General features: G+C 32.4%; 1 protein-coding gene across 3 annotated transcripts in view; it reads left to right on the top strand.

Annotated features, from left to right (window-relative positions):
* The first annotated feature begins 204 nt into the window (after window positions 1-204).
* The window catches only part of LOC122811089 (actin, aortic smooth muscle-like), a 534,944-nt gene continuing 508,554 nt past the window's right edge, over window positions 205-26,594 (top strand). Inside the window, exon 1 of one of the 3 annotated variants that reach the window (XM_044082667.1) lies at window positions 205-367. The gene's annotated coding sequence lies outside the window, so the exon portion shown is untranslated. The remainder of the gene's footprint in view (window positions 368-26,594) is intronic. The other 2 variants (XM_044082668.1, XM_044082666.1) reach the window with 2 other exon arrangements.

Below are 26,594 nucleotides of genomic sequence, written 5' to 3'. Positions count from 1 at the left end.
CTGATGATGTGTCACAAACACACTTCTTTAAAATGACAAGGCACTGAGACCTATTGCCTTCTTCTTAATCAGTGTCACATTTTGTATGAAATGCATTTCTAATATTATCCTTGTAGTTATGTATAAACTATTGGGTGGGAAAATAGCCAGTTCTATTAGACAGTGTGCCCTAGTTTTCACCGACAAGCAGGTTATTACCATGATAAGCAATACTTGAACAGCTGTTCCCAAAAAAGGTTTGGTGTTACCATTTGCTCCAAGAAGTCCATTCCATTAAATGCTGATATAAAAATTAAAAAGGAATTAGAATAAGATCATTCTAAATTCCCACAGGGGTCCTTACAAGCTGCAGTTTGAACTTACTTTGGTAAGTGTCATTCTTAGACATTTTGTCATAAAATAATGTGGCTTCATAAAAACAGACTCTTGCATTGCTGACCAGATGAACTGAAACATTTTATTTACCTATATGAATTTATACAAATTGCAGTAAAGAAACATAAACTTATTAAACCAGAATGTGGCAGTGTCAGCATAATAATAATATTTTGTACATGCAACTTTTTCTCACAGACGTTTTAACTTTATATTAATATTTACTTCTATTTTTCATATTATCCTGACAGACTACATCTCTGTTTTGTTACATGGGTCTGTAAGCAGGTAATATTCTCATATTGCAGTTTGCCTGAAGAAATTGATTCTGCTTACAACATTCTGTTGTGACTACTGCTTAGTTTGGTGGCTGAAAATATTTGCTAGACAGCTGAGTTAATATGGATTTATTGCAAAGCATTACTTTTCAGAGAATGTTTGCTGAATAAATGGAAGTAAGTATATTATTTCCCAGATAAGCTCAGCAATGAAAGGATTTGTCTTTGCTGGTGTATGTTTTTGAGAGCTATAAGAACTTTATAGAAATTTCTTTGAAGAACAAAATGTGTCTTTAGTGTTTGACTAATGCTATACACCTCAATAACTGAGGTTCTCATAAAGAACAAGAGTGTGTACTACAGTAATTCATTTTTATTCAAAACCATTAATATATTTGTTACCTGACTGTACTTTTGCTATGATGATCAAGGTGACTCAACGCCTTCTTGTGTACCTGTATGTTGGTATTGATTTATGTTCATTTTCTTTACAAACCCAAATAATGTATAGGGAGTGCATTAATATATATTGCAAATTAAGAGATAACAAAATTACTGAAATACGTAGCTGACAGCAAGACCATAGACAGATTATAATTTGATAATGTGTTTATAATGAAAATGAGATGCATGTTTAATGAAAACACTTGGGAAATATTTCCACAAGGGAGAAGACCTAAGGAAATGCTGACCTCTAAGTGTTCTGATTTGGGAATCATTATTTGGCTTGTACTGTGGAATAACTGCAGAATATCGATTTGCACTGATTCATTTGCAGCTGATATGAATAATGCAGTATTCTAGAATTTATCATTTTTTTACATTTACATAGCACTAAAGACATAATATTTATTTTATGTATTAATAGCCACCAGTATCTGGCATGTCATTTTCTAGTACCTTTGTTGTCCCACCCTCAAACATGGTTGTGAATTGTAAGCAATTATTTATTTAATAGCTACCGTGCTGTTAGAAATATGAGCAGAAATGTCAACAGCTAGTTAATTTTTTTGTCTGTAATGAATACATTTACTATGTAGCCATTAGCTGACCTTTAAATTAAATACTACTTGAGCAAATAGAAGCAAAAAACTGAATTTGTGCCTTTATTGATTTCTTTGCATGTATGTGTTAAATTAAGTTGACACTAAATAATGTCTATCTGAAGATATGAGATAAATGAATTTTTTTATTAGAGTAATCCAGTTTGACTTGGGGAATTGTGGACATATTTTATTAGGTTTAGTAAGCCTTGAATTAAATAAGGAAACAGTAAAACAATGATAAAAGTAATGGATTACTAAATGAAGACTTAAGTTTGAATCTCAGCATTTTCCATAAGCTATTGTGTAACACTGAGTAAGTTAGTTAACTTCCTCGTGCCTTACACCACTCTGGATAAGGAGTATTTGTTACTGCCAGTGTTAAGACACAGTTAACAAATATCTAAAATAAAAATTGGTAATAAACTGAAGAGTGTCATGTGTGATATGTATTTTTATTACACTAATGAAGTTTATTTATTACTGTAGATGTGTTGCAGTACATAATAAATGTCTTGTACATTAATCTCATTATTTATGCACAAATATTTTATTTAGTCTCACAACTAGTTTTAGAACATTTATGAGTAATATGAACTAATTAATTATAGATAGATTAAGTTAAAAGCAAGTTTATACAAATGTCTGTACAAGAACAGTTAAGAACTGGTTATCAAACAGGTGATTTGGACAAAGTTAACCACTAACTCATTTGCAAGAAAAAATATCATGTAAAGCAAAACTGCAGAATAAATTAACACTGGCTTGTTATTTGTAACTTTAGGCTTGTTATTTGCAATTTTAGCCTATTTAGTAATGGGCAGTTTTTATTGTATGCTAGATTATGATATGTACAAATGGTGCACGTGTTTATCTTGTTTTATATTGCTTATATGAAATTTGTCCTCAAGACATGTATAGCTTTAAATCAGTATATTTTCATAATGCTGCATTGTATAATCAAACGTGATGTGTGCAAAATATTTCACAAGAAAGAGAAATGTCAAGAAATACAACAAAAACTATTACTTTAAAAGTAAAAATGATAGTTTATGATGGTCATTCAGCCTTCTTCAGTGATGTATCCCTTCCTTCATGACTTGATTTCAGTTGTACAGTCCTGAGGTAGGGTGACAGGTAATAGACGGAAGCCAAGATTAGAAGGTGAACATAGCTAATGATAGCAATCCACATTTCCCATGCTATCTTTCAGTTCTTTTTCTTTTTTTGTTGTTATACTTAGAACCATTGGATGCATTTATGAGGCACAAAATGAATATGCATTTTGTCTACCACTATAGTATTTTAGCTATCTGTCTATCTTTTTTCTGAACTTTGGTAATCAGTCAGTGCAACTGTGACGAAAAGTACATTTCACAGGGGATATATGGCAGTATAAGCAGGTTAAGTGACTTGCTCAGTGAGACAGTGAAAGCTGATGGATTATAAACTCAGGTCCCTAGCATTACAGCCCGGCATCTTAATCACTGTAATGTACTTCTTACTGTAATAGATTGCATGATTGCTAGAAACATTAACTTTGAGGCTTGAGGCTTTATAATTTGTTTGTGTCTTTCGGCTTTACCCGGTTAGGGGTCGCCACAGCGGAACTCCGGTCCGCTAATGATTGGTAGTTGATTTTTACATGACGAGTTACCAGCCCTGACGCATAACCTTCAACGAAGGTACGCCCATTCACGCATATCTCCACATAGAAGACGCTCTAGCTGAGAATCGAACCAGACAGCGTCTTACTGTGAGGCGACAACGCTACCGCAGCACCACCACCGCACCCGCAGTACCACCACCGCACTCACTCTTCTCTACAAACCAACGCAGAGAATCCAAAAACATTTTTTTTCTAAAATACAATTAGACATTAACTGTACATGCTTAATACAATGCACCTGTAATGAGTACCCATGTATGATTTTTTTTTCAGAATCTGGATAGTTAATCTTGAGATCTAAACCTTGTTTATATGAAAGTTATGAGGCTGTGGAATAAATGTTGAACTGTTCTTGATAAATATTTAATACACAGCTTTTTGTTTAATCCAGCTTTAAAAGCAAAAACCTGTCTGTTTTGATTTTAAACCAGCTTTGAAAAGAATAAGTTATTTAAGGGAATACCTTGAAGAAAAAGATAACAAAGCACAGTGGATGTTTCAGTGATGTGCTATTTTCTTTATGATTGACATCACTATTTCAGAGACAAAAGGCTAGTATATTTCTGTGTCTCTCTCTCTCTCACTCTCTTCCCTTATGTGTCTCTCTTGCATTGCCCTTATTTGATAGTAATTCTCCAAAGTCATTTATGCATCTAGTGCTATTTTTAAGATTAGCTTTTGGCAGTACTAGGACATAAGTCAAATGACTTCTTTTGAAGTGGGCCACAGGTGATTTGACTTTAAAAAAACAGTAGGTGGCAGTGGTTCTCTGAAATATATCTCTGTCTAGCTTGAGACACAGACATGCCTAGAAATGCATAATTTACCTTTTATTTTTTAAAGGAAACAAAATATTGCTTGCATCAGGTTAGTGTCAAAGCTATAAGTGCCATAGAAATTAATTGTTGCGAAACATTTTATGATGCTTTTTATTATTATTCAAATAAAAAACTAAAAAAAATTATACTTTTAACAGATGTCATGTTTTAAGTACGAGTTAATCTATGATGGTCTGCATAATGCAAAGTAACACACAGTCAGAACAAATATTCCAAGGCTGTCTGCTTTGTTAGAGATGCCAGTTTTTGCAAGGACTTATGTACTCATTTGTTGGTCTTTGCAAAAATGTTTAAAAACAGTAGTAATACAAGATATGAAGATTTTTATAACAGATTTTGGTAGCTATTGGGAATACTGTTGACTATGCTTGTTACTGTAAATCATTATATGCACGTCTACAGTACAGCAGAAACCGGAAGATATCTCTGCAGTACTGTTTAAAAAAACTGCTGCCAAAAAGAAATTGAGAACAGAGCAAAATGCCTGGTCTTACAGTATTTTTGTTGACTTTTAGTGGACTAAATGTTATATTTTATGACTAGCTGCCCCACACCTCAGTCTGTTCTGGCAGTGCGTAAATCAAACACATTTTGTCTTCACAGTAACACTTCACTTTTATAAACAGTGCATCTGTTTAGAAAACAGGTTTTGAATGTCCAGTTGATGATGCATGTAAATGTACCATACCTCTCATGACTACAAAGGGAACTGGTTACTGAGTATCACTTAACAGATTTGACCAGTACTTTCTCAGGGGGTTAAAGCAGCATGCAGGTTTTTTTTATTAAGTAACTAGCTATCAAAATGTATTTGCCAATTCTGAGTAATAATGTTTTATTGTAATTTTATTTTATTGTATATGATTAAAGCTTGTGATAAAATGGGTGTATAAATATATGTGTTTTGCAGTTTTATAAATTATTATCTTTGCTCTGTGGTTATATTGCCTAGAGTTAATATTTTTATATTGGGAGACTGGCGTATATTTAAGTTGGGAGATTGGGGTAACCTCCCCAGGTGGTGAGTATAGAGGCTTAATCCTCTGGATAGTGGAATGCAGGGGAGGTGAAGTCACTTGTAATACGAATTTTAATAGTATTTTTTCTTTATTTGTTGAATATTATTTATTTTGTATTTATTTGGGACAATTCAGTGGAAATCTGGAGTATCTGAATGTTTGAGTTTGTGCAAGTTGTGCTTGGATGAGATTGTATAAGTACAGTGAAAGAAAAAGCAACATAAAATCCAAACACTGCTAAAAAACAATAACCAACAAGTGCATTATAACAATAATGCAAACCAACTAAAATTATAAAAATACCATAAAACAGAAAGTGCAAAGCCTCTATGCAGATTCCCAGTCAAAGTGTGTTTTTTTTTTCATTAGGGGAGACATGAGGTGGTATTTGTACTAAAAGGGGAAATTTGGCCAGGGCATTAGGGAACTTTCCCTACTCATTGTTGTGAGTGGGACCCATTTTGCATGAGCACTTATTGTTTCCATTCCAGGCACACAGGTGGCCTGGAGAAACAAAAAGGTAGATGGAGAGAGAGGGAGATAATGGAGTGGTGAGAGAAATGGAGGAGAAAGCCCATATCAAGACTGGAGAATGCATGCAGGATTCTTAGGACATGTTTCAAAGAAGTCTGTCTAATGGAGATGAGCTGGAAAATGATGGTTGTATAACTACAGCCATCCAGCTGGGAGGGTTGTGGGATGATTTACTTAAAGAAATGGTGATGCAAGTGAGACAGAAAATGAAGACAAGATTTCCTGGGTACATTATGGAGAAAATACAAAAGAAGGATGGAGAGTCAATCCTGAAGAATAGAGGCAAGATGGAAAAGAAAACATATGCAAAGAAAGTAAAAGAAGGAAAAAGGCAAGCAGCAGAAAAGAAAGTGGCAGAAGAAAATGTAAAATGGAAGAACGTAGTAAGGGATAGGTATGAAGTGTGGGACAGTTTAATACCTCCTTTTGGTGTAAAAGGACATGAGGTAAGAACATGTATTCTTATTAACAAATAGATATTTTGTGACATTATACCTCAGACAGTTTTTTTTTTCAATTTTGTTGTGAATAAGAAAAAAAATAAAGACTGTAACCCATGGAATCTTTATGTGATAAAAATATTTAACGGAAATAATTTCAGCGAGGTAGAATGAGAGACTGTAAAGGGACATTTGAAAACGTGTGTAAAGAAGTACTGGACATTGCAAAAATTTATGATAAAAATGGGTTTGTGGACTGGCGGATAGGATTGTAATATTGTGTTAAAAATAGAAAGAAAAAAAATTATACAGCATGATAAATGCGGACGGGAACAGGGGTGTTGTAAAATACTGGGAACAACCCAAAAAATGTTTTTCTTAATTTTTTTGTGGAAAAGAAGGACATTTTATAAGTAAATGTGATAAAAGAAAATGTTACTTTTGTGGGAATGAGACATGATGCAAAACATGTGAATTGAAATGTTATAAATATAGCATAATTTGACGTTTATGAATGGATTTTAAAAATGAAAATAAGAGTAATGAAAAAAAAAGAGAATAAAATGAACAAAGGGAAACATTTTACAAGTAGTAGAAATAGAAGAAAAATAGATAAGAAAAAAATAATAAAGAGGGCATAGAAGAAGGCTCTGAAATAAGTGATGAAGAAAACATAAAATGGGAGACAGTAAAAGATAAAAGAAGTCTGTTGGTAAATGGGTAAGAAAAAAAACTGAAGTGATAAATACAAAAGAAAAAATAAAGGAATGGATGAAAAATATATACAGCTAATTGTTGGGGGTTGGTGTAATGGTTAATGTGTCTGACTCACTGTCATAAGGTACAGTGTTTGATACTCACCTTTGGGAGGGGAAATTGCCTAGGCTTAGAATGACCCATTAAGGTAGCTAGTCTAGTAATTAGCTATGAACGTTTGAAACCATGAATCTAAGGAAAAGGGAAAATGAAAATTTTAGAGTGCTTTCTGTAAATATGAATAGTATTAAGAGTATAGTCAGAAGAATAGGGATTTGAGTGGTGTAATACATGTGCTGTAGATGTAATTATATTAGAAGACACACAATGTTTAACAAATGAAGAAATATTACAAACAGAGAAACTACAGGAAGGAAAGATAATCTGGAATTTGGGAAATGAGAAATGTTCTGGAAGAATAAGAAGATTTACAAATGTAGGTTTAAAATGGAAAGAATGAGTATATAGAATTATAACATTTTATGCTTATACTAATTGTAAAGAAAAGGCAGACTCATTTCATAGGATTTTGGGCTATGTAGTGATAAATATGAATATAATAATAACAGGAAACTTTAATTGTGATTTAAGAGGCAAGCATAAAAAGAAAGGAAATAATATAATAAAACTGTTAGAAGTTAGAAGATGTAGTAAGTTAAAACTTTGGGACAAAAATTCATGGACTTACAAAAGGGGTATGTATAGAACTGAAATAGATGATTTTTATAGTATATAAGGTTTAGTTATAAGAGAAGGGGAGGTACTTAAAACAGGATTTTCTGATTATGTTGTAATATGGCTAGAGATAAATAAAAAGAAGGGAAATATAAAAATTTGTAAAGAAATAAAAAGAGCAAATGAGAATGGAATGAAGAAGGAAAGAGATTAGTAATAAAGTTATTGAAATATATTACTATGAAAACGTTTTATAAAAATTGAACAATGGATGGTATTTAAGAAAAATATAACAACTGTTTTACAGTGGCGATATATGAGAAAAGTTGATAAAGAAATACATAATATAATGATGCACTGGAAGATTTAGAACATAATGACAGAAAATACTTTGACAAAAAAAAAGAGCTTTATGAAAGAAGTCAAGAAAAAATACAATAATTGTTGTATAAGCAATGATATTTTTTACAAAGAAAAAGAAAAGAAGTATCATATTACTTAAGCAGATTAGTAAAGGAAGATGCTAGTGCAATGAGAGAAAAAATGTAAAAGGAGAAATAGAAAGAACTCAGGAAAAGATTAAGAACAGTGTAGTACAATATATACAAGAAATGTTTAATAAAAAAGGTAGCAAAAAACATTGAATGCAAAAAAAGTTAACAGAAAAAGAGAATAAGAAATTGGAAAAGATTTGTTTATATGAGCTACATAAAGTATTAGAAGAAGTAAATATAGATTTTGCTGCAGGACCAGATGGAATAGGGTATGAAATGTATAAAAATTAAGGGATTAGCAAAAAATATATATTTTTAAAGATTTGGAGTGAATGGCTAAATTAAGATTTTATTTTTTAAAGAATTATGCAGTGTAGTACTGACATTCATGTGGAGGAAGGAAGACAGAACACAATTAAAAAACTGGAACCCCGTTGTATTGAATAATAATAATAATTATTAGATCTTTATAAAAATAATACAAAAGAGATTTGAAACTAAAATTGGAAAAAAATTATGGAAGATAGTATATATAGTATAATGAGGAAGTGTTCTCAAGAATGAATAATGAATGATAGAGAAATTGTGGATGATATTATGAATAGAAAAGAAGTGAAATTCAAATCATGATATCAAACCTTAATAAGGCATTTCATACAACTGGACATAAAATCATATGGGGAATAATGAAATAATATAATATAAGTGAGAAAGTTAGGAAATTATGTATGTCAGAGTATATCGATAATAAAGTAAACGTGTAAATGGCTGGTTAAGCCAAGTGGTGCATATGAAGAGCAGTGTAAGACAGGGATGCCCAATGAGTTGTATGCTCTTTGCATTAATTGTGAATGTGATAGTATGTGAAATAAATTATAAAATGAAGGGTTAAGAACCCCAGTTCTGCTAACATATGCAGATCACATTATAATAGTTGCAAACAACATAATTTGGATAAAAGAAGTAATTTGCACAAAGGAGTGTCTAGACGTGATAGGAATGGCTTTGAATAAAGAAAAAAGTAAAGGTTTAGGTGATGGGGGGTATATATTTTGCAATGAATGAAATTTCTGTGTTAGGTCTAAAATTTGGGAATAAAGATGTAAGTAGAAATCAATGGGGAAAACATAGAAGAAATAAAACAAGCCTGTCTTTTCCAGAGAAAATATAAATTATCCTTCAGAAAAAAGGCTTATTTGATAAATTCAGTGTTGATGGTTAAGTAGGATACTTAGCACGTGCATTTATGTTGACAACTGTATTTGAAAAGGAATTATTGCAGATATTTGTTTTTCATTTATATGGAGTTCTACATTAAACATAGTAAAAAGATGAGTTTTGTATTTAAACAAAGAGTTAGGGGGTGTAGGGTTAATTAACCCAGTGGTATATGCTGCTTCATTAAGGTGCATAAATTAAAAAGATGAGAGACTAGTAGTAAAATTGTATAAATGTAAGTATGATATGTTTTGGGATATGGCAAAAAAGAGTGTATAAATGAAGAAATAAAATGCTACCAAGAAAAAATACTTTTATGGAAAATGAATGGATGATATAGAAAAAGAAAGAAAAGTATGGCGTGAGAATATAATGCTAAAAACATTACTATGTAAAGCCATGGGGAAAATCTAACAGTTGAAAAAATTAAAGCTATAAAAATAAGAAGCATATAGTGTAATCAGAAAGTAGAATGTAAAGATTATTTTGTGGAGACTGGTAATAGATAAATTACTAGTAAAAGGAAATATGGCATATAAAAAGAAAAGTGATATAATATGTTTACATTGTCAAGAAGAAGAAACTACCAAACGTGTTTTTGAAGTGTAAAACGAGTAAAAAAAAGTTATGGGGAAACTATGTAAAGATTTTTTTGAAGATATAAAGCAAGTGGATAAAATAAACATGGATGTGATTTAATATGGATATTATAAGAATAAAAGTAAATAATATGTTAGAATAGATAAAAGGTTATTTTATGTCATATCATATGGGTTATATTGAATGAACAATGCATGAAAAGCAACAGTGTTATGTAAAATTAGATTGTGATCACAGAAAAAGGAATGGGGGTCTAATAGAGGTGAATATTTAGTATGATTGTAAGAAAAATTATGAATATGTATAAATATATTTGTGTGTGTGTGTATCTACTTTCAAATTTCAAGTGCATTTAGCTGAAAGTTAAAAATATTGACTATTGGAATACCGTAATGAAGTTAAGGTTTGTGAGGTGTTCCTTTAAGGTTTTGTAGTGTGTAAGTATGGGGGCCATTAAGTATTGTCTGAGTGAGATGTTGAGTAGGTATAAAATATATTTTTGTTTTAAGTGGAAGAATGAAGGAAATGTTATAGGTTGTGTTGTTTTTTCATGTTTATTAACTGATACATTGGTTAGTAAGTTTGTGTTTAACCTAAGATGTATTGCCTTACAGCGCAGAATGGTATCGTTACCGTTTTCTCTGGTGTAGTGCGATCTTGGAGTTGATATATTAAATTAGCAGGGGGATGGGGGTGGGGGTGCAGGGGGACTTGCCCCATCCCCACTTAAGTGTAGAGAGTTAGGTGTTTGTTTTTATTATTTGGTGTGTTTTGCAGTGGTGCAGAGATGGAAGGTCAGCTTCACTTTTTGTTTTTTGATATTTTGAGTTATGATATTTTAAACTTTCAGCTAAATGCACTTTCGCTATTATGGTCTCAACATTTTGCAATTTGAGATTTTGTCAATTTGAAATTTGCAAGTAGATCATATATATATATATATATGTGTGTGTGTGTGTGTGTGTACATATGTAAATATATTGTAAATAAGAGTTCTTTTATTTTGTATATAAAAAAAAGACCCCTATGCTTTTCGATAGATATCATGGGATCTTTTACATCCAGTTGAGATAACACCAACTCAGGAAGATGGGGCCTTGGTTTACTGTCTCATCTGAAGGCTGGCACACTCAGGAGTGAAGCATCCCCCCCCCCCCACCATATGCTGCATTGCAGTGTCAGCAATCTATCTACCTGCTGTGGAAATAGAACCTACAGCCTTCTGTACTGACACTAAATAATGGCTAGGATTACTGCCTTACTCTTATAAGTGATGCTACTTGGAAAGCATCCAGTCATGATGTTTGCTGCAATCACCACCTACCTCTGTTGGAGGGATGGTTTCATTCTTGATGGGATAATCTACCATTAAGTCTGTCGTCAACATTAGGTATTATCACTAGCTCCTACGATAGTCCCAGTAGATTTTCTCCTATAGACTCGAATAACTTTGAAATTGTTTGAATGCTCTTGTTGCCACATTCTGGAACAATTTTGTAGTCTGCGAAAAATCAATTTTCAGACTCTAAATATTATCTTTTGGCTATTATAGTCTGAATATGTTGGAAAAATGTCATGTATTAACCATATATTGGCATGTTGAAGGTCTGCATTGTCAGAAGGGCTGTAATGTTAGTGTTCTGTGTCAGTATGTGGACAATGAAGAATCCACTCACCAAAGGAAGTCTTTGGACTACAGTGTAGTAATAGAGAACACTTTCTGTTTTATGTTTGGCATTGCTGCTTCTTGTAACTCTGCCTGTGTTTTTTACCAAGAACACACCAAACTCTGTCTATTAGCAAGGCCTGGGGAACAACTGCTTATGCTACTTGTGTGTGACTTGACATTGTGGAGTCAGTGATATTTTTGTCTCAGGCATAATCTTCTGAATGACACTGTTAAGCTCACAACCAGTGGCATCTGGGCCCTAGTGTTATGAAGGCTTTTTGTGAGCTCTTTTAGCTCAACATGTGGGATGGTGACTGCTCTCCCTTTGCATTCACCTGTGGATTTTCCAGTGCAGCAGAAAACATTCTTGCAGTTAGTGTGGCATTCCAGGTAATACTTATATCCCATTAGGATAAGATTCTGTTGCTGATTCTGTGCTTACAGTTTTAGGTAGGGCTTTCCAATGGCACCTGGTGCAATATGAACATTGTCTTCAGTCAAGTAGTCTGCATCAGTAATCAGCTGCATATTTCCTGTTTTGGAAGGGACTCCACTCTGCTTAGACAAGATTATATAGCATACTGTGGTTATTTCAACAACTGCACTTCCTTGTTCATGGTTGAATCCATGAGTTTGAGAGCTTCTGCATTGTGTACAAAAGTACCTGTGTAACAAAGTTGGGATGAAGGTGGTAGCCACCCCAGGTACAAGGTGTTAGGGAGGTGTGATTGTGAAGAACAGCTCTTAAATTCTTCTTTCTCTAACTGCATTTCTGAATGGGGGTACAGAAAGGCAGTTCACTGAATCAACACTTTGTATTTGGTAAGTTATAGCAAGCCAGTTGTTCCAAATATAGCTATTGGCTTGCTACAGTTTTAGAGGAAGAACAGAGGAGGCTGGACTTTAACTTGTAATGCCAGACTAAGGTAGAGCCTTTTTGATAAGATACCATCCTTGGGCACTAGAAGAGCAAGCTACAGCTTTGTCTGTATTCAAATGTATGGCTGATGGGTGTTACTGGTATTTACCCTAAAAAGACTAGACTGACCCCAAGGACTGCAACCATTTAATAAAATAATGGTAAGTGCTTCTGCGTTAACACAGTTCTTCAGACCACAACAATCTAAAAACAGCCATATTTAAATAATTCAACTAATTATCAATTAGCAAAACAGTCAGTCAAAGAAAGCATCACCATGGCAACCTTGACATATTAATGAAATAATCTATTGTTCTTCAGAAAGGGCTTAAGTGAAACACTATCGTTAATCCCACTTAAGCCCTTTCTGAAGAACTGCAGATTGTTCCCACTTAAGCCCTTTCTGAAGAACCATAAATTGTTTCATTAATATGTCAAGGTTGCCATGGTGATGCTTTCATTGACTGTTTTGCTAAATGATAATTAGTTGAACTATTTAAAGATGGCTGTTTTTAGATTTTTGTGGTCTGAAGGAGTGTGTTAAACATGAAAGAGCTTGCCTTTATTTTATTAAATGGTTGCATTGCAGTTCTGGTGGTCAGTCTGTTTTTTTGGGGGTATTTACACTATTTTTTGGAGTGGGCTGGCTGGTTATTGTCGTGCATACTTTATGAATGATACTGGTATTTGTAAACACCTTTTTTCTTCCCTATGTCCACCTGAGTGAATGGATGGCTCCTTTACCTTTAACCACTTGGTACATTCCTTCTTGAAGGATGGTGACTGACTCCCCAGGGGAGCTCACAAATCCCCTCATCCTGAGACACACAGCTTCAGGCAGGATGAGAGTCCTTTGACCCATTCATCCTTTCCCTATGAGCTCACTAGTGCCTTCTCTCCCTTTTAGGGTGAAAGCTGGGCCCATCCCCAACTTGGAGTGAGAGTTCTCTGGCCCATTTGTCATGCAGTTCTAAACTCACCAGCCCTATCTCTCCTAAATGATAGAAGTTAGGTGATAAAAATGAAATGGTCAGCAGTTCAGGTTCTATGGCAGCAGTGAGAATTTCTCAAATTTTTGGATTTTTCCAGTGCAAGATTTGCTAATCCCATTGCAGGCAGTGACACATTCACCCTCCAATACATGTTGCTAATGAATTAGGCTGATTCTGCCACTCTCCACCCCTGTCATTCTATTTGTCCTTTATCACCTTTTTTTTCATATAAAAAAATTATACCAGTACAAAACTCTTTTTCTGTTATTCCATTTTTAATTATTCATTCAAATAAATCCTTTCTATTAGCACCTCCTCTCCAATTGGATTTACAATTGCTCAAATGCCCTTTCTACCCCACATGATGCCATCACTTGATTTTTATCTCCTTTAGACCTAATCTTGCCCTTATGCTATCTCATCTCTCTAACTACTCTCTTTCTTGCTTTTTGTCATTACTGTTAACTATCTAGTAAATTTATAGCAATCTATTGACTTGAGAATTTCATTATTTGACACCTTCTGTAACTAATTGTAACTCATTTTGAAACTACTGCATATTGGATTTCCTATGAAACGTATTATTTTGTACTTATCTGTATCTTATTTTTCAAATCGCCTGTAAGTGACATAGAATCTGAAGCTTATGACTATTTTGAAACTTGTGGATCTTGCTCACTTTAATTTCTTTTTATGAAACTCTGGATTTTTATTTATTTATATGTTTGATACTTTTGAAATGTATTTTAATGTTAGTGTGCTTTTGGAGCATTTCTCCCTGGGCCTGCACTGAAAATGGGCACATTCCGGCCCAGTGAACTTTCCCAGTAAACAAATGTCAATAAATAGAATATAATAAATTCAGTACTTTTGAAAAACTGTTTCCTTTTTACGTAGTTCTTTATACAAATTATACCCTATACTGTTCAGTCGTAGAGGAATATTTTCTTTCATCTCTTATAATGCTTTATCTGATTAAGTTATATTAAATTCTTGCTCTAATTATTTTTCAGTTTGTTTTATTTAACTTTTGTACTTTCCACTGCATATATTCATGTATCTCTACCTTACCAAACATATTTTTCACAGAATCATTAACTGCACTCAAAATTTCACCTTTTTTATATGAAACCTTTCCTTTATCATTCTCCATTGCCCTCTTGTTGCATTCTTAATGATCACCTTTTTTTACCTAAAAACATGAAAATTCTTCCTTTTTACCTTTAAGAAAACACATTTTGGGGGGCATGGCCAGTATAGGTAACTTGAGAACAGCAACAGGTGAAAACTCTGTGACTGAAACTTTTCACTGACAGAAAATATAATCAAAAAAATTAAAATATGGAGATACTTGTTAGCTAATTTTATTCAATAATAGAGAAAATATTTATAGCTTCAAGTTCTTCAAAAGCTGTAATTTTTCGATTAGAATTTCATCAGCTTGGTTAGACGAAAACCGATTTCAGCATGAGTCACTCAAAAATGGTATTCAAGATTCTTGTGTTAAAAAGGACATACAGTTATTAATATCTAGTATGCAGGATGCATTACTTCAAATAGACAGACTGGATACCAGGCTAGACAGTTTCAAAGAAGAGACCAGAAAGTAGATGGAGCATTTAAAAATTGTAAAGAAACAACAAAGTACACAAATCAGCAGTATGGAAGAAGCTTTAAATGATCATGAAGGAAGAATAACTGAAGGTGAGTCTCAGACTGGATTTCTTTTAAAACAAAATAACTGGCTCATAGAAAAAGTAGAGTTAGAAAATAGACTAAGACAAAATACAATCAGAATTCATGGCATACCTGAAAAGTAGGTAGACAATATAATAAACTTCTTACCAGCCTGGTTGCATAAAACATCAAATCTATCTGAAAATATATCCTTTGGAGCTGAAAGGGGACAAAGATCCCTGAGAGCACCTTCAAAGAAGGAAAACTCACCACCACATGCAATTATAGTTAAGGTCGTATCTAGCTTACAAAAAGCTCAAACGTTAATTAACTCATTCACTCCACTGGAGCTCAGGAAGTTTGCACTGTAAATTCCAATGGGTGGAGTCTAAGCCTTTTGACAGAATCAAATTATGTCCTCACATTTCAAACAAACATTCATATCTCTGGAACCATAGGGGTTATGAAAGAAGCATAAATGGCAAACCCTTTGGCACAAACTGGTTTTAAAGTGTTAGTATTCTTTAAATTCTAGGTTTTAAACTGAATTTTATAAGTCACAGTAAACACAGTAATTATTACATTTGTAATATTTTGTAAACAACTTACAATATCTCAGCAACCACTCAAGTTACACTTAAACTGTTAGCAGCATTTTATTCATCTTGGTAAGAGCTTTGATATGAGGCTAAGGAGTTCTGTCTATGTTATTTGTTTTTTGAGATATTTAGAAAAATGTGAAAATTATATTTATATAAATTAATATTATAAAAAAAACAGCAGTTAATATATCTTTACCTGCAACTAGATAGAAATCAGATATAAGCAGTTGAGTTTGCCATTGTGTAAGCGTTAAGGTGAAATTTTTAAAACATTGTACATAACATGGTTTTGCAATTATTGATGTAAATGTGGACAAACAATATTTGATGTCTAGGAACATCAGTACGTGTTAACCAAAGATGCACCTGGAGGTGTTACTTGGATGTAATGAGTCAAAACAGCATGCTCCAGCCACCTAGTAAAATAGATGAACGTGCAGTCAGATTTGACTGTGATTATTCCAGGAAAATAACGAGTAAAAGAAAATTCTGTTTACCACTGATCAAGGAGCTTAAGAAGAACAATATTAAAATCACTTTGTTGTTTCCTGCAAAGATCAAATTATATATTTCCTGAAGAAACCAAAATATTTAACACACTGGAGGAGGCAACCACTTTTGTTAACAGTAATAAAATCCTTAATATACTGAAGAAATGCAGTGGCACAGTATATATCTCAAGAGACAGAGTGAGCTGAATTTCTGGAAAACTGTGTCTAAAATTAAAAAGCTTAAAATCAAGTGACTTTTATTTTCTGAAACAATAGATTTTCCCTTTAAGTAAAAGGCTTGTGTTGGAATTTAAGCTTCAAAACATACATAAGTATGTATTTATATTTTAAATTAAAACATTGTTCATGATGAGGAATATAAATGGTTAGTTTTACTGTTTTACTATATTTGCAATGAAAGACTTAATATATTTCATTTAACTAAATTTGTATTTCTAAATGTTAAACAAATGCTTCCTGTAAGAGAATGTCATTAAATTATAAGCAACAGAATTGGTAACTTTAAGACTATACATGTTAAGAATGTTGTTTTATTTGTCCATCTTTATTTAGTATGTGCATTGCTGGGTTAACTGAATGTCAGATCTAAGTAATATGGTAATTAGAAGTGTTAAAGTGCTGGTGGTTTAGTTTTCTTTGTTCCTGTGTAACACATTCCTTTCACAGGTCATTTATGAAGCAAATAACACTTAGAGAAAGCTTGTGAACAAAATAATGTTCCAGTTGTATTAGAATACTGGCTTCTTCTCACCTTGAGGTGTTCTGAAGAAAATCTAGGTCAAAGTTCATCACTGATGTCTGTGAAGTATATGTGTTTTTTTCCTTTTCATAGAAGTGAAGAATTGGTATAACAAAAACCATAGTAATGTTTTATATTATACTGCTGCTAACATATATTTTGCTTATATTTTGCTGAATGTTAGTTAATAGCTTATGTTGTAGCATTGTCTCACTGTACATATTAATGGAAAGAACTAAAGCTAGATATTTGTTAATGATTAGAACAGCTTAATACTAAGAATGAAAAACTTACACTGCTGTGTTCTCTGAGTTGTCATTTTCACATGCTGTAATCAAATTCTGATGTCAGGATTTGAAGCTTAGATTAGAACAGCAGTTTATAAGCACTGAAAACACACACTCAAATTAAACATGTAGGAATTATTTTATATATAGTCAAAATTGCTTGTAATACTAGAATTGATAAGAGTAAACATATTTTAAATAATATGCAAGTGTGCAAGGAATTAAATATTTAATATAGAAGATTAATAAAAGACCAGTATCGGTAAGTTAAGAAAAATATTCACATACTATAATCTTTAATAGAAAGATGACAATTAAATAGTTCTTTGGGGAATTTTAGAAATACAAGCTGTATAGAATAAGGCAGAATATTAGTGGGGAAGTAAGACAGACAATATATTTAAACAAACTTCTTCTGAGAAAGTTGTCTATTAAATATGCCTGCATATAGCAGAAATGTGAATGTACAAGATCTCATATAATTTACATAGAAAAGCAAATAAAAGTATTTGAAAATAATCTGAAAGCTGAAATTTGAAGCTTGGTTGTGTGAACTCTGAAGCTTTTACATTTTTTATGTTATTAGATTCACTAAGACTATATGAAATATCTCAATTCATAAGTCAATGCTAAAATTTGAGTATTATATTGCTGAATCAATACATCCATTTTAATAGAAAGTAAGGTAGATTTTTCAGTATATTTATACTTGAGAAGGGAGAATGAGATTTGAATTAAGCACATTGTAACTTCTGAATAAAAATAGACTGCAAATATTTTTTGACTCTATAGAACAGTAAGACATTCTCTTTGACCTCATGTACATAATGTACATATTTTTATGAAGTAGTTTAATAAGCTAAAGGATTTTTAAATGTTTTGGTACTTGTCACATTAAGAATGTTGCACAATTTCAAGGTATCAGCACTTGTTCTGTAAAAATTAATTCAGAGCTTTTGTTAGAGCTATAACATGTGTGTGTATCTTTTAGCATGATAAATGCATATGTGGATTGATTTCCATTTTCTATTGTAGTTTAGTATGATAAAATTACCCGTCATCTGTAAGTTTATAGATGTCTTTATCGCTTCAGGTCCATTCTGTTATACATATTTATTTAGATATTTAGTTATAATATTGTTGAATGAGCAATAAATTTAAGAATATTTAATGGATAATTTATACTACTATTACATAAATAGGTTTGTTAACACACTATTTGTTGCATTGTTTAATATTTGTGATTAATAGGCAGGGCTAACCACCTGGCGGTATAAACATTTGCTGTTAATAATTGCTACTGTTGAAGTGACACCCCGACCCCATGTGTAAAAATGGGAAAAAAGGGGTGATGGGTGGATGTAATATTATATCAGTTATTTGTAAGTTCTGGTAGCTTTTGGATAGCTTTTTTATGAATTTTTAGGTATTGGTAGGTAGAGAGACAGTATAATAGTTTGTCTATTCAATAGGCAAACTAGGAACTTTGGTATCCAATGTAGGTTGTGTTTTATTACCAGTATATACAGTTATTGTTGTAGACCTGTCCTTGTTTTGTTATTTAACAACTCAACTAGCATTCTCTGATGTTAAAAACTACCTTACCAAAGCCCAACTTATCCTCGATCCAAACAAACTCAGGTTATGATTATAACCAGTTCTAACAAAAACACTAATAACAGTCAATTCACTATGTACTCCACAAATGCTACTCCATTAGCACCAGTGGTACAGGCTAAACTATTGGGAATAACCATAGACTCCCACCTAAAATTTGATAGTCATCTCAACTTAACTATTAAAAAAGTACATGCCAAACTGGGATCACTCTACCGTATCAAACCATTTCTTACCAACAACACAAGATCAGATATTGCTCACTCCTAACTTCTATCCACCCTACTCTATGCATCTCCCATTCTGACTAATCTCAACAAAACTGAACTAAGCAAATTGGAAGCCTGCTATAACAGAATTGCCCGCTTTGCTGCAAATTGCTCATATCGAAATCATCACTGTACTGCTTTGAGACAGCACCACGGGATTGAACTTCCCAACCTCTTAACCTAAATCAGCTCTGCCTCTGTCATTCTATCTATTACCTCCCCAATAAGTGTCCTGCCCTCATAAACCTAGTACAACACTCAGCCAAAAGGCCTCTTAGATCATCAAGCAAACTACTTCTAGAAGTCACCAATAGCTACAATAGCTTTGGAGACTCACTATGTAGTAGTTCAGTGACTAAAAAATGGAACTCTCTCCCCACTAGTATACAAAACACATCGTCCAAAGCCTCCTTGAAAAACCTCATTAGGCAACATCTAAAAAGTTGGCAGTGTCATGACTGCTCCACAGGCTAGTGAAAGCGGACAAGATACACATACTAAACCTAGAGTACTTGATAATAGTTTTCATTCTTACAAACACTGGTTAATGTACAATGTATTTACTGTACCTGTGTACTATGTATGCATTCTCCCTATATTCCAAATTTCAGCTGTATATCACAAATCTATTAATTACCTTTATTTTTAAATTAATATTTTCTTGTTTCTTCTCTCCACTATAACTGTTGATGTGCTGCATACCACTGTAAACACATGTCTATTGTAATTTGTGTGTATACTGATCATGTCTAAATATCTAAATGTATCTGTAATTTTTCTGTGTGGAGCTTTTCTCCCCAGGGCTCTGCTGAAAAGGGCCTTTTTGGCTCAGTCAGACACCCCCGGTCAACAAATGTAAAATAAAATAAATAAAAATGCATGAGTTTTACTAGTTTAGTTTGTAAAAAGGAAGAATTCGAAAATGTGGACTGTTAAGATAGTGTTGGAGAAATGCATTAAAGCCTTATATATAATTAAATTAATATGGTAGATAAATGTGTCATATTATCTTTTAAAATAACTCTTTTTAAATACACAGTAGGGATCATTTTAATCTATTATCTATAAATGTAAATTGATTAAATAATGGCAACAAAAAGAATCATTAATAAGCTATCTAAAATTAAATAGAGAAGACATATTCTTGTAAGAGAATCTATTGGTCGATAAAGATATACAATATTTAAATAACTTAGGTTACAAATTATCATCTGCTTCTTTTAATAACAAGAGGAGAGGAACTGCTATACTTTGGAGAAAATCTATTGTAATACCTAAGGTTATGAAATCCATTAATTATCCCAAAGGAATGTATACATTCATAATAATTAAATATAATGGAAAACTCTATACACTAGCTAATTTTTACTGGATCCCTGTAATAGGTGCAAGAGTGGCTAAAGGTCACTTAATCTCACTATAAAGTCATTGGAATAATTGTTTAATTTTAGCAGGGGATTTTAACTGCATATCTAGTATAGAAGATACAAGTGAACAGAAGAAAGCTAAAATACTGGCATCAGCTAAAGCACTAAACAGATGGATTAGTATAAATAATTTAGCTGATTTACTAGTGACAGCAGAAGATAAGTCATTGTTCTTCAGTCATTATTCTTAGGCGCATGGGATGCAAACTAGAATTGATGGGATTTATGCTTCTGTAGATTTACTTAATAAAGTGAATTATTTTAAAACTATTCCTTGTCATTTATCTGATCATAATGCATTAACTATTAATATATTAATGGATATAAGAAACTTTCAGATTATTTATAGAATCCCAGAATATATGATTAAATTAAAAGAATTTAAAAGTTACGTTAGGGAACAAATTGAAAAATGTTTCATTTTTGAATGATAATGGTCAATATTAAAGTCATACTATGGGACTCCCTTAAAACATGCATATTAAACATAGAATGGGAAAATGGGCAAGTAAAATGAAAGAGTGGATAAAGAGTTGTTTGAAATACAAGACAAAATACAAAAAGTGAGGTTTGAAGAACAAACAAATAAACTAGATAATACTAAAGTCATTAAACAATGACAAAATAACAAACAGTTTTAATGCATAAAGTGGAGATAGGTGTAGAAAGAATAAATTTGCACAGTTAAGTGATGACTTCAGAAAATATACATAGATTAGCTAATAAAAGTAAGCTGTTAAGCTAAAAGGCATAAATAATTAATATCTGAAATCCTCATACTAAGAATCTTACTTCAGACATAGAGAAAATGTTAATTTTTAAAAACAAATCCATGAGGATCTTAATAAAGGTAAAAATAATAATCCTGATGATTACAAAATTGATAAGTATTTAAAGAAAAATCTCACTAATAAACTTAATGACCAACAAATATTTCTGCTGAATAAGTCTAGTACTCTAATAGAAATTAAAGAAGCTTTAAAAAAGGGAAATGGTAAAACTTCATTGTTAGATGGTTTTAGTATGGAATTATATAGCATGCTTCCATTAAATATTTTAGTATTACAGAGTGACATTTTCAGGATAGTTGAGTGACAAAATAATTCCTCTCTCTCTCATGGAACTTTTCTGTAATATCATCAATACTTAAAAAAAACAGAAGGTTAATAAGTCAGTTTGCTCATATAGGCCTATTTCATTATTAAATGTAGGCTGTAAAATATTTACTTCCATTGTCACTACAAGATTAAGAGATATCGTATATTAATTAATAAAGATCAAACAGGATTTATAATCAGTAGATTAATGTATGAAAATATAAAATGGGTAGTAACTCTCTTATAAATGAGGAATGAACAAGAAATTAGCTTAGATATTGAGAGAGCTTTTGATTCTGTAGATTGGAACTACTTGTTTAAAATGTAGAAATGTTTGCATTTCCAGAACAGTTTATTGGAGGATTAAAAACTGTATAGAGACTTCAAAGCATATTTTAAATAGAATCTTACATTTCTCCAGGATTCACTTAAAACAAAGGACAAAACAAGGGTGTCCCTTGCCACTCTACTATTTGCATTAATCAGGACCTTAGATAATAGTGTAAGAAGCAATTAAAAAATTGATAAATTCTCAATTAACAGAGATTGTCAGTCTAAAATACAACTTTTTGCAGATATTTTACTAACTATAGGAAATTTAAATTATTCAATTGAAGAAATAGATGAAGAAATTGAAAAGATTCAAGAAGTCTCATTGCTTTAATAATTTAAAACAAACTTTAGTGTTAAATCAATTACTAGATAGTAAGTTTAAAGATAAATATAAATATAATTGGGAAGGAAAATAAATAAAATATTTAGGAATAAAAATCTATCAGGATGTGAGTAAAATTATTAATAAAAATTTTGAAAAATAATTGAAGAAGTGATACTTATTAAAAATGGAATTGTTTTTTACTTTTGAGGATAGGCTATCACTTATTAAAATGATTATATTACACAATAATATATATATATATATATATATGTACACACACATATACACACACCTATATATATATATATATATATATATATATATATATATATATATACACACACACACACACATATATATATATATATATATATATATACACTCACACATATATATATATATATATATATATATATATATATATATATACACACACATATGTATATATATATATATATATATATATATATACACATATACACACACACACACACACACATATATATATATATATATATATATATATATATATATATATATATATATATATATATATTTATATGGGTCTACTTCAGAAGACTGAAAAACCAAAACACTGAATCCCAAAAGACTGAAAATTCAAAATACCGAATGATGTAATTTGCCCTTTCTCCATTGTTGTGTGATCTTGGAGTTGGTATACATATAGTTAGAAGGGGATGTGAGCGGCACAGGCCCCACACATGAGAGGTGCAGTGGGCTTGCCTCTGCATTAAAAATGTATTCAGTATTTTGAAAAAAAGACTGAAGATGCAAAATACTGAATGATGGACTCTGCCTATTCTCCACTGTTGTGTGATCTTGAAGTTGGTATATATAGTTAGAAGGGGATGTGAGGGGCACAGCCCCCCCCACACACATGAGGGGTGCAGTGGGGTTTGTCCCCTGGATTAAAATGTGTTCAGTATTTTGAATTTTCAGTCTTTTGGTTTGTCAGGTTTCTGAAGTAGACCCCCCCCCATATATATATATATATATATATATATATATATATATATATATATATATAGCATTCAATAGCTTTAATACATGAAAACATTTTTTTAAGAAAATGGAAAAAAATGTTAACTTCTTTCTTATGATATCCCAAAAAGCCAAGAGTTGCTTATAGAAATCATATAAGATTATGGGAGTATGGTGGTATTAGCTTCCTAGATGAAGTATCTTGTACTGTTGCTGCAAATTTTAACTCTGTTATACTCTGGATAAACTCATCTTACACTAGTCAATGGAAAACCATCCAGGACCAGATTATACTAAATTCTTATAAGTTTATTAAATATGATAAATTAGAAATGTGTAACAATCCATTCAACTGGATAAATAATCCAATGGGTAAATCTGTCTTTGAAAGATCTCACCAATCAGTGGTGCATGTAGCATGGTTAATAATGAGCTTGTGAGATGTGGTGAAACTGTAACTCAGACAACTTCAATGTGATTGACAAATCAATGGAGGAGGTCCACCAATTAGGGTTGAGTCCAGTTATGACTACACCCAATAGTACTGTGTCCTCAAATTGTAATGAGGATGTTAGTTTGGTAAATAAAGCAACACCAATGGATGAAGCGCACTTGCCCAAACCTGTTTGTGGCGCAGCATATGGCCCTAATGTAGCTAATTTTTCCAGTGATAGTGTAAAGAAGAAAAATGATATTTAGTCTTTTTTACAGAGCCGCTTTGTTTTACAACAGCCGATAGTAGTAAAGGAGATAATGAGAGGTAGGAGCAGCAGCCACAAATGAATGAGGAACAACAAGGAGGAAGGCAAACACAAACAACAGAGAGTCAACAAGGTAGGCCTGGAGCCTGGAATGAAAAAAGTGAAAATGTGACTATTTTAAATAACTCTGAACTTACTCTATCAAGTTATGTGTTGACTTTAGAACAGATACGACTTTTAAGCAAATGTCTTACTTTTGTGCCTTCAGTTGCTGGAAAAATTACTGAGATATTAACTGAGCTGAGACTATTTGGTAGGTCAGTGGACCTAAAACTGTTATATAAAAGTGACTTGCAGGTAGATGTACTAGTACTGAGACAAGCTAGTACATTGGTGCCTTGCAGTACTCCCACTGTAAATGTTTTTGTAGACATGTCTGAACAAGAGTTTTACCAACTGTTGTTTCAGAATCAGAAGGGTGACAAGTTTTACAATCTAACAGTCAATGAGAAGAATGCTTTATCTGCTCTTTGTTCAAATATTGATATTATAATTAAGCCTGCAGATAAGGGAGGCTTAATAGTCTAATGGACAAGACTCAATACAATGAATTGATGTATCAGTTCTTATCTGATGATATAACTTTTGTTAAGGTTGATAGGAAGTCTATGTTGGAGACTATAATGAAAATTAAAAGTTTTTTGTATGACTTACTGATGAATGCTTGGGTAACACCTGAAATATATAATTATTTATATATGGCCAATCCTGTGGTGCCCTTTATATATGGATTGCCTAAGGTCCATAAATCCTTATTAACACCACCTATGAGACCGATTGTCTCAGGTAAAAAATGGGCTACTGTTGCCATCTCCAAGTACTTAGACCATCAGCTCTCTGCTGTACTAAAGCTTTGTAGTAGTTATATTAGAGATACTCATGATTTTCTTTGAGGATTAAATGAATGGTCAAGAATACATTCTTGTGAAGGGGTGTTACTGGTAACTATGGACATTAAATCCCTATTTACAGTTATACTTAACGAGTATGGGATTGAACCTATACATGAATTTTTAACTGTGCACAAAGTATTTGCTACATCTAAAATTGAGCTTATATGTGCTATGTTGGAATGTATTCTAAATAGCATTGTATTTACTTACAATGATGAGTATTACCACCAATGTTTAGGAGTAGCAATGGGTCACCAGCTGTGAATACCTATGATAACTCAGTGTTGGCTAGATGGGAGGGAAAATATATTGCTATTGGTGAAAATAAAAATTATAGGAATGAGCATTTATTGTTTTTTAAAAGGTTCGTGGATTACATTTTTTTTGTTGTGGAAAGGGACAGAAGAGGAGTTAACAGTTTTTGTCAATTATCTATATTCTACCACAGATTGTTTACAATTTGATGTTAAGTCTTCCTATATGGAGATACATTTTTTGGATATAGTGGTAACTAGGCATGAGTCTTCATTTGAATCTGTGATACATAGGAAAAATGTACAGGCGGTTAAATATGTACATTCTCGAAGCATGCACTCCTAATATATTTTAGAGGTGTGGTGAAAGGGCAATTCATGAGAGCCAGTAGGCTTAGCACTATGGATGGTAAACTTAATAGGGAAATGGAAGAGATGGCAAAAAATTTTTAGGGCAGAGGTTATGATAATGTTATGGTTGATCAGACTAAGGAGCTGGTCACTAGGTTAAGAAAGGATGGTGCTAAACCCTATCTGTCAGATAATGGGGGGAAATCTTCTGCCCAAGTAAGAAGGGATAAGAAATCTGGTAAGATAAATTACTTGATGGAATTTTAATAGGCACACTAGGTCTTTACAACAGATTATTAGGAGGAACTGGACTATCTTAACATCTAACCAATAAGTTTGTGAAGTAGTGGGGGGTACACCACGCTTTGTATTTAAGAGAGGAAAACATTTGAAGCAATATTTATGTTATAAAGATTTAGGTAACAATGAGATAGTGAGGAGACCTTTAATGAAATTAGGCACAAAGCCTTGCTATAATTGCACACACTGTAAGGATATTAATACAGACCTATACTTTGTACATCCTGTTAGTCAAGAAAGATTTGAGTTTAGGGCTAGAGGTACCTGCATTACAGAAAATGTGGTGTATTTTGGTAACTGTTTAGTTTGCCAATGTTTTTACATTGGCAAAACAAATAAGAAATTAAAAGAAAGGATAAGTTCATGTTTCAGATATTCATAGGAACGTTCTCACTAATGCTCAGGCTAAGTATGTGGTTTGTCTAGGTTCTGAGCATAAGTTTCAGTTTAGGATTCTGCAAGTATTAACTGCAAGTAAGAATGGGGGAGACCTGGTTAATAAAACTGAACTAGCTGAATATAGATGGATAACTTTTTTACTTTGGTACCGTTAGCATTAAACCTGTTCTAAAAGGGTTGGGAGGGTCACCTAATGGTTAAGGTGTTTGCCTTACAAACTCAAGGTACA

Source organism: Protopterus annectens, chromosome 9.part0, assembly GCF_019279795.1.
Source record: "Protopterus annectens isolate FY-2018-M chromosome 9.part0, PAN1.0, whole genome shotgun sequence".
NCBI lineage: Eukaryota > Metazoa > Chordata > Ceratodontiformes > Protopteridae > Protopterus > Protopterus annectens.
Note: the sequence above shows the minus strand (reverse complement) of the source record. Positions and strands in the feature narration are given on the sequence as shown.